Below are 16668 nucleotides of genomic sequence, written 5' to 3'. Positions count from 1 at the left end.
CCCTAAACCTAATACCCTAAACTGTAACGACCCTAACCCCTAATAGCTGCTGTAACCCTAATAGCTGCAACTGTAACCGTAGAGTGTAATGGGTGCTGTAACCCTAGGCCGTGCCCTCGGCTCCTCCCCTAACACCGGGCCCTGCCTAGGGGTCTGGTGGCAACCCTAGGGTCTGCCCTGTAAGGTCACTTTTTCAAAATGGCCGACTTCCGGGTTATGTAGGGGGCTTCCGGTCGCTGGGAGGGCTGTTTCTAGCCGGAATTGGCGGACTTCCGGTGTATCTGGAGGACTTCCGGTGGCGGGGATGGTTTTATTAGGGTTTGAGGGCACTTCCGGGTTGTCGGGACAGTGTTTCCCGTCGGAGTCGGCGGACTTCGGGGGTCCGTTGGAGGTCTTCCGGTCATAGAGACGGGGGTTCCGGGGGCGTTGGAGGAGTTCCTGGTCCTATGGAGGACTTCCGACCACAGAGTAGCGCTTCCGGTCATAGGGGTTTTCAAAATGGAGGGCTTGGAGGACTCGGTATCATAGAGAGTGGAGGAGGTTGCTGGACGGGACGGGTTTTGGTTCTGTCTAGTGTGGGTACCGGTACCTCTATGGTTGGGTTAGGTCCTGGAAGGGCGGTATACAGTGGAAATTCTGATTTCTGTAGTTTTCCTGTAATTGAGGGGGGTTTGTATAGGTAAACTGTACGATTTTGTGCTGTATAGGGTTGTATTATTATATGTATACTATATCTAAATAAAAAAATTAAAAATAATAAGTCTGGTGCAGCAGTAGAAAATTTCACGCACCCTGGGAGTAGATTTTTTTATTTTATTAATTTTTTGTTTGTTTGTTTAAACTACTACTCCCAGGGAGGTGACATGTTCTACTGCTGCTTATAATTTTTTTTTTTTCCTCTAAACCATTATTTTTATTTTAACTACACTACAATTTTTTTTTAAGTAATATTTTTGTTCACAATATGTGTGTAAACAAAAGACAGAACATTAAAGGCCACCAGGGACACAGAAGCACAAAGACAAACACAACACTGACAACAGACACACAAATTAATTTCCTGCCCCTCCTTTAGGACAAAACTCAAACACAAACAATAACACCCAAATAATGACTGACACGCAAACATTTCACTACCGGCACAACAAAAAAAATCATTCTTTATTACTTCACCTTTATTGATACTTTCTTTAAAGATCAACAACATTAGGCATTAATACAGATGTTTCCATTGATGCACTATCACCATGGCAAGGACTCAGAGCAATGACAATTACTAGCTCAGGCACATTGACAGTCAATCTCTCCTGCTTCGCTTAACATTTTTCTCGTTCCAGAGCTTTCTACTACAATGCAATCTGGATCCTCTGATTCCAACCCCTGGCCAAACACGTGCAGCTTGCAGTCACCTGGATAGCTACTCTGATTCCCTGCCTTTAAAGAATAACACCAAACACCTTCGTTAGTTTACATTATTACACAAGAATCTACACTGCTCAGGCAAAACCTTTACAATCCCATCCTTCTAAAACATCCATTACACCCTCTTGCATGCCCACCTGCTCCTCCTCAACACTGGTCACTTTAACACCCAACACCCTTTGCTTTCAAAACCAACACTGCTACTAGTGTTAACACTACTACCTCAATCACAGGCAAATACAAAACTCCAGAGGACCGCTCCTCGGGAACGCTGTTCCCGGGAGACGCCATCACAATTTCATCTCTCACCCTGCCTGGCAAAAACCCCGGCCCGAACCGCAGCGCCGTCCAAACGTTGGCGACGAACGTCGCCTCGCAGAGCGGCCGGGACATGGGGAAAAAAAAAACACCCAGCCGGGGGAGGAAAAAAAAAATCCCCCAGCTGGGGTTTTTTTTATTCTAATCTCCAACAGCAAAACGAGTTTGCTCTACCTGAAAGAAAAAAAATACACAGCACACCCCCCACCCCCACCCCAAAATTAGGCACCACCACCTCACGCTCCACCCCGCACCCAAACACACGTCCATTCCACCGCGACCGGACATCGCCCCCTCCTTCCGGCGCTCCTCGGGAACGCCGTTCCCGGGAGACGCCATCACAATTACATCTCTCGCCCTGCCTGGCAAAAACCCCGGCCCGAACCGCAGCGCCGTCCAAACGTTGGCGACGAACGTCGCCTCGCGGAGCGGCCGGGACACGGGGGAAAAAAAAAAACCCAGCCGGGGGAGGAAAAAAAAAATCCCCCCAGCTGGGGTTTTTTTTTATTCTAATCTCAAACAGCAAAACGAGCTTGCTCTACCTGGAAGAAAAAAAAATACACAGCACACCCCCACCCCCACCCCCACCCCAAAATTAGGCACCACCACCTCACGCTCCACCCCGCACCCAAACACACGTCCATTCCACCGCGACCGGACATCGCCCCCTCCTTCCGGCGCTCCTCGGGAACGCCGTTCCCGGGAGACGCCATCACAATTTCATCTCTCGCCCTGCCTGGCAAAAACCCCGGCCCGAACCGCAGCGCCGTCCAAACATTGGCGACGAACGTCGCCTCGCGGAGCGGCCGGGACACGGGGGAAAAAAAAAAAACCCAGCCGGGGGAGGAAAAAAAAAATCCCCCAGCTGGGGTTTTTTTTATTCTAATCTCAAACAGCAAAACGAGCTTGCTCTACCTGGAAGAAAAAAAAATACACAGCACACCCCCACCCCCACCCCAAAATTAGGCACCACCACCTCACGCTCCACCCCGCACCCAAACACACGTCCATTCCACCGCGACCGGACATCGCCCCCTCCTTCCGGCGCTCCTCGGGAACGCCGTTCCCGGGAGACGCCATCACAATTTCATCTCTCGCCCTGCCTGGCAAAAACCCCGGCCCGAACCACAGCGCCGTCCAAACATTGGCGACGAACGTCGCCTCGCAGAGCGGCCGGGACCGGGGGAAAAAAAAACCCAGCCGGGGGAGGAAAAAAAAAATCCCCCAGCTGGGGTTTTTTTTATTCTAATCTCAAACAGCAAAACGAGCTTGCTCTACCTGGAAGAAAAAAAATACACAGCACACCCCCCACCCCCACCCCCAAAATTAGGCACCACCACCACCACCACCACCACCTCACCCTCCACCCCGCACCCAAACACACGTCCATTCCACCGCGACCGGACATCGCCCCCTCCTTCCGGCGCTCATCGGGAACGCCGTTCCCGGGAGACGCCATCAAAATTTCATCTCTCGCCCTGCCTGGCAAAAACCCTGGCCCGAACCGCACCGCCCTCCAAACTTTGGCGACGAACGTCGCCTCGCGGAGCGGCCGGGACCGGGGGAAAAAAAAACCCAGCCGGGGGAGGAAAAAAAAAATCCCCCAGCTGGGGTTTTTTTTATTCTAATTTCAAAAAGCAAACTAGCTTGCTCTGCCTGGAAGAAAAAAATTACACAACACACACACACAGCCCAACACACACAAAAATAGGCACCGCCACAACCTGACGCTCCACCCCTCACCCAAACGCACATCCATTCTTGCCACCCGCCCGCCACAACGGGCCACGGCCCCGATTCTTGGCCCATCTGTGGAACGGCCTCACCCTGTCCCTTAAGTCAGCATCGCCGCTCCGCCTGACTCTGTAGAGTTAGCGCTCATAGGCAGGGACCAGGGAAGATGCCTTGCTAACTGCACCGCTCCTTCGCTGTTGCTTGGATACTCCACAAAAACCTCACTCGAGGCTGTCGTGCGGGAATCCAAATCGTGCCGTGGCACCTGAAAACCACAACGGAAGGGCTCTAGGGCCGGCTGGCCGACAATTACCCTCTGCCTCGCAAAACGGCCCGTACGACCTCCGCCCCAACCGACTGTACTGACAGATTACCATCCTGGGCTGGGGCCGCTCTCTATGCCGGCTCTGCAATGCCCAACCACCCAAATGCAACAAGAGCCATACCGAACACCAGGCAACGCCAAGCACTGCAATGCAATATACAACCAAATATAAAGCATGCCTTAACACAACGCTATGTAACACTGGACAGTCTCAAATGGCAGGCAATACAAATACAGGGCCAGGCAATGCAATACAGAGCCGCGCAACGCAACACAGAGGACCGGGTCGCTGAACACAAGACAGTCTCCATTGGCAGGCAGTACAAAGACAGAGCCGCGCAACGCTATACAGAGCCAAACACAGAGCCGCGCAACGCAACACAGAGGACCGGGTCGCTGAACGCAAGACAGTCTCCATTGGCAGGCAGTACAAAGACAGAGCCGCGCAACGCAACACAGAGGACCGGGTCGCTGAACGCAAGACAGTCTCCATTGGCAGGCAGTACAAAGACAGAGCCGCGCAACGCAACACAGAGGACCGGGTCGCTGAACGCAAGACAGTCTCCATTGGCAGGCAGTACAAAGACAGAGCCGCGCAACGCAACACAGAGGACCGGGTCGCTGAACGCAAGACAGTCTCCATTGGCAGGCAGCGGCAAGGCAGAGCGGCGCAGGGCAAGGCAGGGCACGGGCCCACGTAACGTGAGGCAGAGCGGCGCGAGGCGTGGCAGAGCGCAGGCCCACGTAACGCGAGGCGGTCTCCGTTGGCAAGCAATACGAATACAGAGTAGCGCAATGCAATACCCAGCCAAAGACAGGGCTGCGCAAGGCAATACAACGCAAAGCGCTACAAAACAAGACGTCTCAGATGGTGGTCAAAACCAACACAAATTGCAGCAAGGCAACACAACACCAGAACAACGGGGGTGTGTGTGAGAAGCTAGGCTTTAAGACACAAGCCTCTAAGCATATGTCGTGTGAAAGGGTACGAGTCTGATGTGTGGCTGAGGGAGGCCCTCCCGTTGAGTCACGAGGTTCAGAAAGGACCCCCTTGCTTTCTAAACTCCTTCGCAGAGAGGAGCCTAGGTGCGGCTAGGTCCAGTCTTAGTCCCAGACTTGGTCAACGGTTTACATCTAAAGGATTATGTGTGTAGCCACAGATCAGAGTCAACGTTTGCCTGTCAGAGCCCCACTAAGGACTTTCACTGAAACAGTTTCGCAAAGTTGAAAAGAAAAATAGGTAGTTTATTGAGGCGACAGATATAAAAAGTTTGGAACTGCCGTTGATAAATGCACTTACTGCAACAATTTTGAGCTCAAGTTAATAGTTCAGCGCTTTTGTTAATGATAGTTTTCCCAGGGTAACATCCGACATAATCGGAGGCGCAAGTCTTACCAAAGAGGCGTCCCTGCTTGGGGAGGAGAGAGAGAGGTCCAGGCCCGTCAACCTGTCCAGATAGTTGGAGTTCTCGTCCTCAAAAAAGAGGATTCTGAATGCCAGATTTATACTTTTGGCGAGGTGGGACTAAGTCAGGTATTGTGTGCCGACTGGCCCTTAACAAGGCTTGTTGTGCAGTTGGTCGGGGCTGGGGGGGGGGGGGGGAAGTGGCGGAGAACAAACATGTTCAGTACAGAGCGGTGGTCTGTTTAGTTTTACCAAAGTAAGGTCGAGCTGCGAAGGAGGCTCCCCCTCACCCCAGGCGTCACTTAGTTGATTAAGGAGTAGACCCGTCAGACGCCGCATCTTGTTAAGATGAACAAATTGCTCATCTCCTGCCCCTGTTCAGGTCCGGTGCTTATCAGTGCAAGATAAGCAAGTTGCTCAATCCCTGCTCTCGCCCAAGCTGGACTCCCCCAGGCCCCTTCTGCTGGGTCAAAATGGCCCTGTATTCGGCACCAACAAGACTAGACTAGTCCGGCATCCCACAGCATACAGGGATGAAAGATGGTATCAAACTTCAATTGAGGCAGAAGTTTCTAGAGCACGATTGTGAGTCCGGCACGGACCACCTCCACAAAGGCCACCTCGCAGAAACATCTGCGATGCGAGGTGCGCTTTAAGCTCCGATCGCGAGACGAGAAACGCTCGACGGGCCGTATTCCGAAGCGACGAGGCGTCGCGGACCCCGCGGATGCTCGCCGAGCGCGTGCGGCAGAACCTAGAGACCTGCCGTAAGGCGCCATACACATGAAAAAGCACAGATCACGGAAATGACGCTGCAACGCTGAGAGAGGCCAGAATGTTTATATCCGGCACGATGGACCCGGGACCCCTATCTGTCCCTAGACTCGAGGCAGACTAAATAGCCCTCTGCTACCCTGGCGTTAAACCCCTGCTGGCCCTGCCCCCAACCACCATTTTTGCCCCTTAAATTACCTTTCAGAGGGCAGAATCCAGATTCCCTTCTCATGGGGAAAAGGTCATCTAACCGGGACGCTCCCCCATCCCCCAGGTTCCGCTTCATCCCTCACGAGACAGAGCGTCGCCGGTCGCCGACGTGCCGCCCGGCGTCGACCTCCGCTGCGACGAAGCCCTCCTAGGAAACGCCTTCCTCTCGCCTGTCCCTTTTCCTCGGCCGCTCGGAGTCGGATTCTTCGGCCTGCCGTGCCGAGGCCTGACCGCCACCTGCAAAACTCAAAGGACGGGATGTGATTTTAGCTACGTCTATAATACGACACCTCAGAAAACTGCTACGTCAGCGCGCCGGTCATCGCTCGCCTCGCTTAAGTTCGCTCCGGTGCGGATATCCCGTTCGCGCATCGATTCGCGCCTAGAAAATACAACCGGAAAACCGTGAACTAGGCGGAGTCGCCGACACGCCGATCCGCTGACGTCGGACGCCGGCCCGCCTTTGTCTGGCGCTCCTCTCGCCTCTTCCGGGGGCCTGTGACGCACGGCTTGTCGCTCGGCCTCTGACAAACCCAAACAAACTGTGCAAAGTAAGGCGGTGGCCGCTGACCGGTAGCTTGATGAGACCGAAAGGTCTGTCATCTTTTCTGCATAAGCCTTCTAACTAGAGCTAAAACAAACAGAGAAGAGATACACCAAACCCCAAATATACCAACTAAGGCACATGTGAGATTGAACCCACTCCACTACCGCACAAACTGCTGCTCCCAGAAGGCCAGAGTACAGCTTCTGACCCCCGCCAATGCAATGAAACTGTGACAGCTGTCTACAGGTACTTGCCCACAGATGGACTGTAGCGTCTTCACCAAAAGAATCCGGTCACGCCAATGTTTTACCGCCACGCCACAAAGCTATGCTACCCCTGTCTTTAACATTGCTACACCCCCGGGGGGAGCGGCTCCGACCCCGACACGGCGCACAGACTCTGCAAACGCGACCCTGAGACACGAGAAGGCCGCGAGCAAGAACGGCTACCGTGGCGAAGGTAAGACTGGCGAGGAAGCCCTATGGCACCGCAACGTTGCGGGTGCTTTATAGCGGCCCCGGGAAAGAGACGACGGCCTTGGCCGGCGAGAGAAAGAGGCTGTCAAAACTGAAATGACAGATGCATCAGAGGCCGGGTTTTAAGATCTAAGGCCTTTAAAAACGTGGGGAATGAAACCTGAGAAAAGAACTCAGGGCAAACGTAACGCTCGGAGGAGCTGCTGGCAGCGCCCGGCTGGGCGCCGCAATAGACGTCCGCTCAGAAACATCTACGACACAATACACGCCAAACAGAGCTATGCTTTAAGCTATAACTACAAGAGAGAAACTGGCTTGATGAGCTCAATACCAATGAGCACAGATATTCAAGACTCATGAGATCTAATAAGGTACCTGGTGATCACAAAAAGCAGCGGAGGCATCGAGACCTGAGGGAGTTGCGGCGTACAGCATAAGACAGACAACGCAACCTACACGACAAAACCGCACGCGGGCTGAAAGCGCCCTGCCCGGCGCGGTCTAGCACGGTGCCGACGAGTAACCCGCGCCCTTTGCCTACCCGAAGGCGACCGCTCCCGGACAGCCCTCTCCCGTACGCTAACTTTAAAAGCCATCCCCTGCAACTCCCAAACTTGTCCGGACCTACCTTCTTACGGCGCTCTGCTCTCCTCCTCTGCCGCTCGTCGGTGGGCATCTAGCCAGTCCGCATCTGGAAAAATCACACCGAGTTATCAAACAAGTCACCCAGATGCCGAGTGAGAGCCAAACAATTCCGGACTGGCCGTATCGGCACGCTAACCGTACGCTCCTATTGCTATTCCGCCTATCCCCGACTCGACAGCCCTGGGCAGAGCAGCTCCACACACACACACCACACACAGAGACAGACGCTACACAGAACGCTACAAACAACGCAACTCACAAACGAGAGAACACTCTTAGCGAGAGGAATGACTCCCGGACCGGAGAGGCTGCCGAGCAAGGCGACCTATAGGGCACGACACCCAGGTGAGGAAGCTCTATGGCAACCCCAGAAGAGAATTGACCGTAAATGGCCCGTTGTAAGAAGCTACTGTCAAAACCGAGATGATGGGGGCAGCAAGAAGCCCGTCTTCAAGACCTAAGGAGGTAAGGATGCAGGGAGGAAGACCCAGTCCCTGAAAACGGATAGCTGGAGAGCAGAGCTCCGAACGCAGCCTGGTATAGCGCTGCAAATAGAGGACCCTCCAGAAACTTCCGACACGCAAGAATGATCCACGCCGTAATCTCGCTATGCGAGAAAAGAAGCGCCCGATTGGCGGTACGCTGACAAGTACCGGCGTTCGAGAGCCTAGGGACGGCGCCCGAGAAGCATGCCATGCCCCTCGAGCGCCAAGAGGGCGTTGAGACCCAAGGAAGGGCTAAGACACACAGGACGAGACACGCAGACATAACACAGGCTGCAACTGCCCTGCCCGGTCTAGCATCGTGGTGACATGTAACCCGCTCCCTTTGCCCAGCCAAGGGGAACTGCTCCCAGACAGCCCTCGCCCCGGCGCTAGCCATAAAACCCCTCCACCACGACCCCCAAACTCGCTCCCTCCCTGGCCATGGTCCCTCAACTTAGCTTTCCGAGGGCCGGGGATCCGAATCCATCAGCAACAAAAACATCACCACCGCGCATTGGCTAACTGGGATGTTCCTGCAATTGCCCGGTGCCTCTTCATCAGCTACAATAGAAAACAGAACACAAACAAAACAGCACTGTCAGTCAGCGTTGCATCAACCGGCCAACACCAACCTCTCCCATGACACCCCCTTCCTCAGAAGCACCCTGTCTTTCCGCTCACCTGCTCGGTCCAGAGATGGACCGTGCAGCTGTCCTCACTTGCAGCACCTAAGACGCCAAGAGACACAAAATTACTCCTATGTTTGTCAGAAGTCACCGCTCCCACAATCGCCCTCGCCATTCCTCGAGCTCACCTCAAATGATCGACCCACCTCCTTACGGCGCTCTGCTCCCCTCCTGTGCTGCTCTTTGGTGCGCTTCCTCTCTCTCTGCATCTGGAAATAAAAAAAACAAAACCCCCAAAAAATTAAACAAGTCAGCCAGATGCCGAGCGAGAGCCAAACAATTCCAGACTGGCCATACTGACACACTAACTGGACCCTCTTCTTGCTATTCCACCCAACCCTGGACTCGACAGCCCCGGGCAGAGCAGCTCCACGCCCAAGACACACACGCACGGGGATCAACGCTACACAGAATGCTACAAACAACACAAATCACAAGTGAGAGAAAACTCTCAGCGAGAGGAACGACTCCCAGACCGGAGAGGCTGCCCAACAAGATGACCTACAGGGCGTGACGCCCGGGCGCAGAAGCTCTATGGCAACCCCAAAAAAGAAGTGAATGTGATGGCCTGTTATAAGAAGTTACCATCAAAACCAGGGCGAGGGATGCGGCAAGAAGCCTCTCTTCAAGACCTAAGAATGTAACGACGCAGAGAAGAAGCCCCGGTCCCTGAGAACGGACGGCTGGAGAGCAGAGCTCCCGATGCGGCCTAGGACTAGGCTGCAAAAAGAGGACCCGCCGGAAGCTTCCGACACGCGAGAACGATCCACGCCGTAAGCTCGCTAGGCAAGCAAAAGAAGCGCCCCGTTGGCGCTACACCGATGAATACAGGCGTTTGAGAGCCTAGGGATGGCGCCCGAGAAGCATGCCGTGCCCTTTGAGCGCAAAGAGGGCGTTGAGACCCGAGGAAGGGCTGAGACACACAGGACAAGACACACAACAAACATACCACAGACACAGGCTGGAACTGCCCTGCCCAACACAGCCTAGTATTGTGTTGACAAGTAACCCGCTCCCTTTGCCCACCCTAGGGGACCGCTGCCAGACAGCTCTTGCCCCTACGCTAACCGCAACACATCTCCCCTGCGACCCCCGAACTTGCCCCCTCCTCGGCCCGCTCCCTCCCTGGCCCCGGTCCCTCAACTTAGCTTTCAGAGGGCCGAGGATCTGAATCCATCCACAACAAACAACATGCACATTGTGCATCGGCTAACTGGGATCTTCCGGCAGTCGTCTGGACCCTCTTCACCTAGAGTAAACACATCACCAAAACAAACAAAACATTGTTGTCAGTCAGCATCGCACCGGTCAACACCAACCTTGCCCACAACACCCCCCTCTCCTCAGAAGCACCGTGTCTTTCCGCTCACCTGCTCGGTCCAGAGACTGACCCCTGCAGCCGTCATCCCTCGTGGCACCTAAGACGCCAAGAGACACAAAATTACTCCTACGTTTGTCAGGAGTCACCGCTCCCACAACCGCCCTCGCCGTTCCTCCAGCTCACCTCAAACGGACATCCGGTCCAAAAGGTGGCCACGCAGCGCCTGCAAAACCAGAGGGAAATGCTCAAACAAGTTGCCTTATACTGCTTTGCTATTAGACACTGACAAGCGCCTCACCTTCTCTGACTGCTCGTCGGCACGCGGCTTCGCCCCTCCGAGGCTCCCTGCGGCACCTGCCGAAAATCAAGCGAGAGGCACGTGCTCAGACACTGCCCAAAACTGCGGCTTGCCCGCACCGATTCCTACCTCCCCCTCCTTGACCTCAGCCGCTTGCTCACCTGGCCTCCGTCGTTTTGGGCTGCCGTCCTTGCGCCCCACCTAGAAAACACAAACAAAGGATCCCTGTACCTTAAACAGCAACGCAACACCAGAAAAATAACTGCTGTACTTCAGCCCGCTAGTTGCCGCTCACCTGGCCCGAGTCACCTCCCGTGTCTGTGTCCGACGGGGTCCATATCCACCTTTGCACCTTCAAAATAAAAGCCACACACAAATCTGAATGGAGTCATGTAGGCACCAGCCACATCTTCCCTCCGACTCCACTGGCCGACCCACCTCCTTACGGCGCTCTGCTCCCCTCCTGTGCTGCTCTTTGGTGCGCTTCCTCTCTCTCTCTGCATCTGGAAATAAAAAAAACCACCAAGATAATTAAACAAGTCAGCCAGATGCCGAGCGAGAGCCAAACAATTCCAGACTGGCCATACTGACACACTAACCGTACACTTCTATCGCTATTCCGCCTAACCCTGGACTCGACAGCCCCGGGCAGAGCAGCTCCACGCCCAAGACACACACGCACGGGGATCAACGCTACACAGAATGCTACAAACAACACAAATCACAAGTGAGAGAAAACTCTCAGCGAGAGGAACGACTCCCGGACCGGAGAGGCTGCCCAACAAGATGACCTACAGGGCGTGACACCCGGGCGCAGAAGCTCTATGGCAACCCCAGAAAAGAATGGACCGTGATAGCCAGTTGTAAGAAGCTACGGTCAAAACCAGGGCGAGGGATGCGGCAAGAAGCCTCTCTTCAAGACCTAAGAATGTAACGACGCAGAGAAGAAGCCTTGGTCCCTGAGAACGGACGGCTGGAGAGCAGAGCTCCCGATGCGGCCGGGGATGAGGCGGCAAGAAAAGGACCCGCCGGAAACTTCCGACACACGAGAACGATCCACGCCGTAAGCTCGCTAGGCAAGCAAAAGAAGCGCCCCGTTGGCGCTACACCGATGAATACAGGCGTTTGAGAGCCTAGGGATGGCGCCCGAGAAGCATGCCGTGCCCTTTGAGTGCAAAGAGGGCGTTGAGACCCAAGGAAGGGCTGAGACACACAGGACAAGACACACAACAAACATACCACAGACACAGGCTGGAACTGCCCTGCCCAACACAGCCTAGTATTGTGTTGACAAGTAACCCGCTCCCTTTGCCCACCCTAGGGGACCGCTGCCAGACAGCTCTTGCCCCTACGCTAACCGCAACACATCTCCCCTGCGACCCCCGAACTTGCCCCCTCCTCGGCCCGCTCCCTCCCTGGCCCCGGTCCCTCAACTTAGCTTTCAGAGGGCCGAGGACCTGAATCCATCCACAACAAACAACATGCACATTGTGCATCGGCTAACTGGGATCTTCCGGCAGTCGTCTGGACCCTCTTCACCTAGAGTAAACACATCACCAAAACAAACAAAACATTGTTGTCAGTCAGCATCGCACCGGTCAACACCAACCTTGCCCACAACGCCCCCCTCTCCTCAGAAGCACCCTGTCTTTCCGCTCACCTGCTCGGTCCAGAGACTGACCCCTGCAGCCGTCATCCCTCGTGGCACCTAAGACGCCAAGAGACACAAAATTACTCCTACGTTTGTCAGGAGTCACCGCTCCCACAACCACCCCCGCCGTTCCTCCAGCTCACCTCAAACGGACATCCGGTTCCAAGGGTGGCCACACAGCGCCTGCAAGACCAGAGGGAAATGCTCAAACAAGTTGCCTTATACTGCTTTGCTATTAGACACTGACAAGCGCCTCACCTTCTCGGAACGCTCGTCGGCACGCGGCTTCGCCCCTCCGAGGCTCCCTGCGGCACCTGCCGAAAATCAAGCGAGAGGCACGTGCTCAGACACTGCCCAAAACTGCGGCTTGCCCGCACCGATTCCTACCTCCCCCTCCTTGACCTCAGCCGCTTGCTCACCTGGCCTCCGTCGTTTTGGGCTGCCGTCCTTGCGCCCCACCTAGAAAACACAAACAAAGGATCCCTGTACCTTAAACAGCAACGCAACACCAGAAAAATAACTGCTGTACTTCAGCCCGCTAGTTGCCGCTCACCTGGCCCGAGTCACCTCCCGTGTCTGTGTCCGACGGGGTCCATATCCACCTTTGCACCTTCAAAATAAAAAAATCTGAATGGAGTCACGTAGGCACCAGCCACATCTTCCCTCCGACTCCACTGGCCGACCCACCTCCTTACGGCGCTCTGCTCCCCTCCTGTGCTGCTCTTTGGTGCGCTTCCTCTCTCTCTGCATCTGGAAATAAAAAAAACCACCAAGATAATTAAACAAGTCAGCCAGATGCCGAGCGAGAGCCAAACAATTCCAGACTGGCCATACTGACACACTAACCGTACACTTCTATCGCTATTCCGCCTAACCCTGGACTCGACAGCCCCGGGCAGAGCAGCTCCACGCCCAAGACACACACGCACGGGGATCAACGCTACACAGAATGCTACAAACACCACAAATCACAAGTGAGAGAAAACTCTCAGCGAGAGGAACGACTCCCGGACCGGAGAGGCTGCCCAACAAGATGACCTACAGGGCGTGACACCCGGGCGCAGAAGCTCTATGGCAACCCCAGAAAAGAATGGACCGTGATAGCCAGTTGTAAGAAGCTACGGTCAAAACCAGGGCGAGGGATGCGGCAAGAAGCCTCTCTTCAAGACCTAAGAATGTAACGACGCAGAGAAGAAGCCTTGGTCCCTGAGAACGGACGGCTGGAGAGCAGAGCTCCCGATGCGGCCGGGGATGAGGCGGCAAGAAAAGGACCCGCCGGAAACTTCCGACACACGAGAACGATCCACGCCGTAAGCTCGCTAGGCAAGCAAAAGAAGCGCCCCGTTGGCGCTACACCGATGAATACAGGCGTTTGAGAGCCTAGGGATGGCGCCCGAGAAGCATGCCGTGCCCTTTGAGTGCAAAGAGGGCGTTGAGACCCAAGGAAGGGCTGAGACACACAGGACAAGACACACAACAAACATACCACAGACACAGGCTGGAACTGCCCTGCCCAACACAGCCTAGTATTGTGTTGACAAGTAACCCGCTCCCTTTGCCCACCCTAGGGGACCGCTGCCAGACAGCTCTTGCCCCTACGCTAACCGCAACACATCTCCCCTGCGACCCCCGAACTTGCCCCCTCCTCGGCCCGCTCCCTCCCTGGCCCCGGTCCCTCAACTTAGCTTTCAGAGGGCCGAGGACCTGAATCCATCCACAACAAACAACATGCACATTGTGCATCGGCTAACTGGGATCTTCCGGCAGTCGTCTGGACCCTCTTCACCTAGAGTAAACACATCACCAAAACAAACAAAACATTGTTGTCAGTCAGCATCGCACCGGTCAACACCAACCTTGCCCACAACGCCCCCCTCTCCTCAGAAGCACCCTGTCTTTCCGCTCACCTGCTCGGTCCAGAGACTGACCCCTGCAGCCGTCATCCCTCGTGGCACCTAAGACGCCAAGAGACACAAAATTACTCCTACGTTTGTCAGGAGTCACCGCTCCCACAACCACCCTCGCCGTTCCTCCAGCTCACCTCAAACGGACATCCGGTTCCAAGGGTGGCCACACAGCGCCTGCAAGACCAGAGGGAAATGCTCAAACAAGTTGCCTTATACTGCTTTGCTATTAGACACTGACAAGCGCCTCACCTTCTCGGAACGCTCGTCGGCACGCGGCTTCGCCCCTCCGAGGCTCCCTGCGGCACCTGCCGAAAATCAAGCGAGAGGCACGTGCTCAGACACTGCCCAAAACTGCGGCTTGCCCGCACCGATTCCTACCTCCCCCTCCTTGACCTCAGCCGCTTGCTCACCTGGCCTCCGTCGTTTTGGGCTGCCGTCCTTGCGCCCCACCTAGAAAACACAAACAAAGGATCCCTGTACCTTAAACAGCAACGCAACACCAGAAAAATAACTGCTGTACTTCAGCCCGCTAGTTGCCGCTCACCTGGCCCGAGTCACCTCCCGTGTCTGTGTCCGACGGGGTCCATATCCACCTTTGCACCTTCAAAATAAAAAAATCTGAATGGAGTCATGTAGGCACCAGCCACATCTTCCCTCCGACTCCACTGGCCGACCCACCTCCTTACGGCGCTCTGCTCCCCTCCTGTGCTGCTCTTTGGTGCGCTTCCTCTCTCTCTGCATCTGGAAATAAAAAAAACCACCAAGATAATTAAACAAGTCAGCCAGATGCCGAGCGAGAGCCAAACAATTCCAGACTGGCCATACTGACACACTAACTGGACCCTCTTCTTGCTATTCCGCCTAACCCTGGACTCGACAGCCCCGGGCAGAGCAGCTCCACGCCCAAGACACACACGCACGGGGATCAACGCTACACAGAATGCTACAAACACCACAAATCACAAGTGAGAGAAAACTCTCAGCGAGAGGAACGACTCCCGGACCGGAGAGGCTGCCCAACAAGATGACCTACAGGGCACGACACCCGGGAGCAGAAGCTCTATGGCAACCCCAGAAAAGAATGGACCGTGATAGCCAGTTGTAAGAAGCTACGGTCAAAACCAGGGCGAGGGATGCGGCAAGAAGCCTCTCTTCAAGACCTAAGAATGTAACGACGCAGAGAAGAAGCCTTGGTCCCTGAGAACGGACGGCTGGAGAGCAGAGCTCCCGATGCGGCCGGGGATGAGGCGGCAAGAAAAGGACCCGCCGGAAACTTCCGACACACGAGAACGATCCACGCCGTAAGCTCGCTAGGCAAGCAAAAGAAGCGCCCCGTTGGCGCTACACCGATGAATACAGGCGTTTGAGAGCCTAGGGATGGCGCCCGAGAAGCATGCCGTGCCCTTTGAGCGCAAAGAGGGCGTTGAGACCCAAGGAAGGGCTGAGACACACAGGACAAGACACACAACAAACATACCACAGACACAGGCTGGAACTGCCCTGCCCAACACAGCCTAGTATTGTGTTGACAAGTAACCCGCTCCCTTTGCCCACCCTAGGGGACCGCTGCCAGACAGCTCTTGCCCCTACGCTAACCGCAACACATCTCCCCTGCGACCCCCGAACTTGCCCCCTCCTCGGCCCGCTCCCTCCCTGGCCCCGGTCCCTCAACTTAGCTTTCAGAGGGCCGAGGACCTGAATCCATCCACAACAAACAACATGCACATTGTGCATCGGCTAACTGGGATCTTCCGGCAGTCGTCTGGACCCTCTTCACCTAGAGTAAACACATCACCAAAACAAACAAAACATTGTTGTCAGTCAGCATCGCACCGGTCAACACCAACCTTGCCCACAACGCCCCCCTCTCCTCAGAAGCACCCTGTCTTTCCGCTCACCTGCTCGGTCCAGAGACTGACCCCTGCAGCCGTCATCCCTCGTGGCACCTAAGACGCCAAGAGACACAAAATTACTCCTACGTTTGTCAGGAGTCACCGCTCCCACAACCACCCTCGCCGTTCCTCCAGCTCACCTCAAACGGACATCCGGTTCCAAGGGTGGCCACACAGCGCCTGCAAGACCAGAGGGAAATGCTCAAACAAGTTGCCTTATACTGCTTTGCTATTAGACACTGACAAGCGCCTCACCTTCTCGGAACGCTCGTCGGCACGCGGCTTCGCCCCTCCGAGGCTCCCTGCGGCACCTGCCGAAAATCAAGCGAGAGGCACGTGCTCAGACACTGCCCAAAACTGCGGCTTGCCCGCACCGATTCCTACCTCCCCCTCCTTGACCTCAGCCGCTTGCTCACCTGGCCTCCGTCGTTTTGGGCTGCCGTCCTTGCGCCCCACCTAGAAAACACAAACAAAGGATCCCTGTACCTTAAACAGCAACGCAACACCAGAAAAATAACTGCTGTACTTCAGCCCGCTAGTTGCCGCTCACCTGGCCCGAGTCACCTCCCGTG

General features: G+C 55.2%; 1 long non-coding RNA gene across 2 annotated transcripts; it reads right to left on the bottom strand.

Annotated features, from left to right (window-relative positions):
• Window positions 1–1285: 1285 nt before the first annotated feature.
• Window positions 1286–6327, bottom strand: LOC129200912 (uncharacterized). Of its 2 annotated transcripts, XR_008575162.1 has the most exons (4): window positions 6177–6327; window positions 5196–5385; window positions 3567–3739; window positions 1286–1434 (listed from the first exon to the last, which is right to left on the bottom strand). It is a non-coding gene; the product is annotated as an uncharacterized LOC129200912 (long non-coding RNA). The 2 variants fall into 2 exon arrangements; XR_008575163.1 differs by lacking the exon at window positions 1286–1434 and having other exon boundaries at window positions 3538–3739.
• Between the last annotated feature and the right edge of the window lie 10341 nt (window positions 6328–16668).

The sequence above is a fragment of the Grus americana genome, unplaced genomic scaffold (assembly GCF_028858705.1).
Source record: "Grus americana isolate bGruAme1 unplaced genomic scaffold, bGruAme1.mat scaffold_669, whole genome shotgun sequence".
Classification (NCBI taxonomy): domain Eukaryota; kingdom Metazoa; phylum Chordata; class Aves; order Gruiformes; family Gruidae; genus Grus; species Grus americana.
Note: the sequence above shows the minus strand (reverse complement) of the source record. Positions and strands in the feature narration are given on the sequence as shown.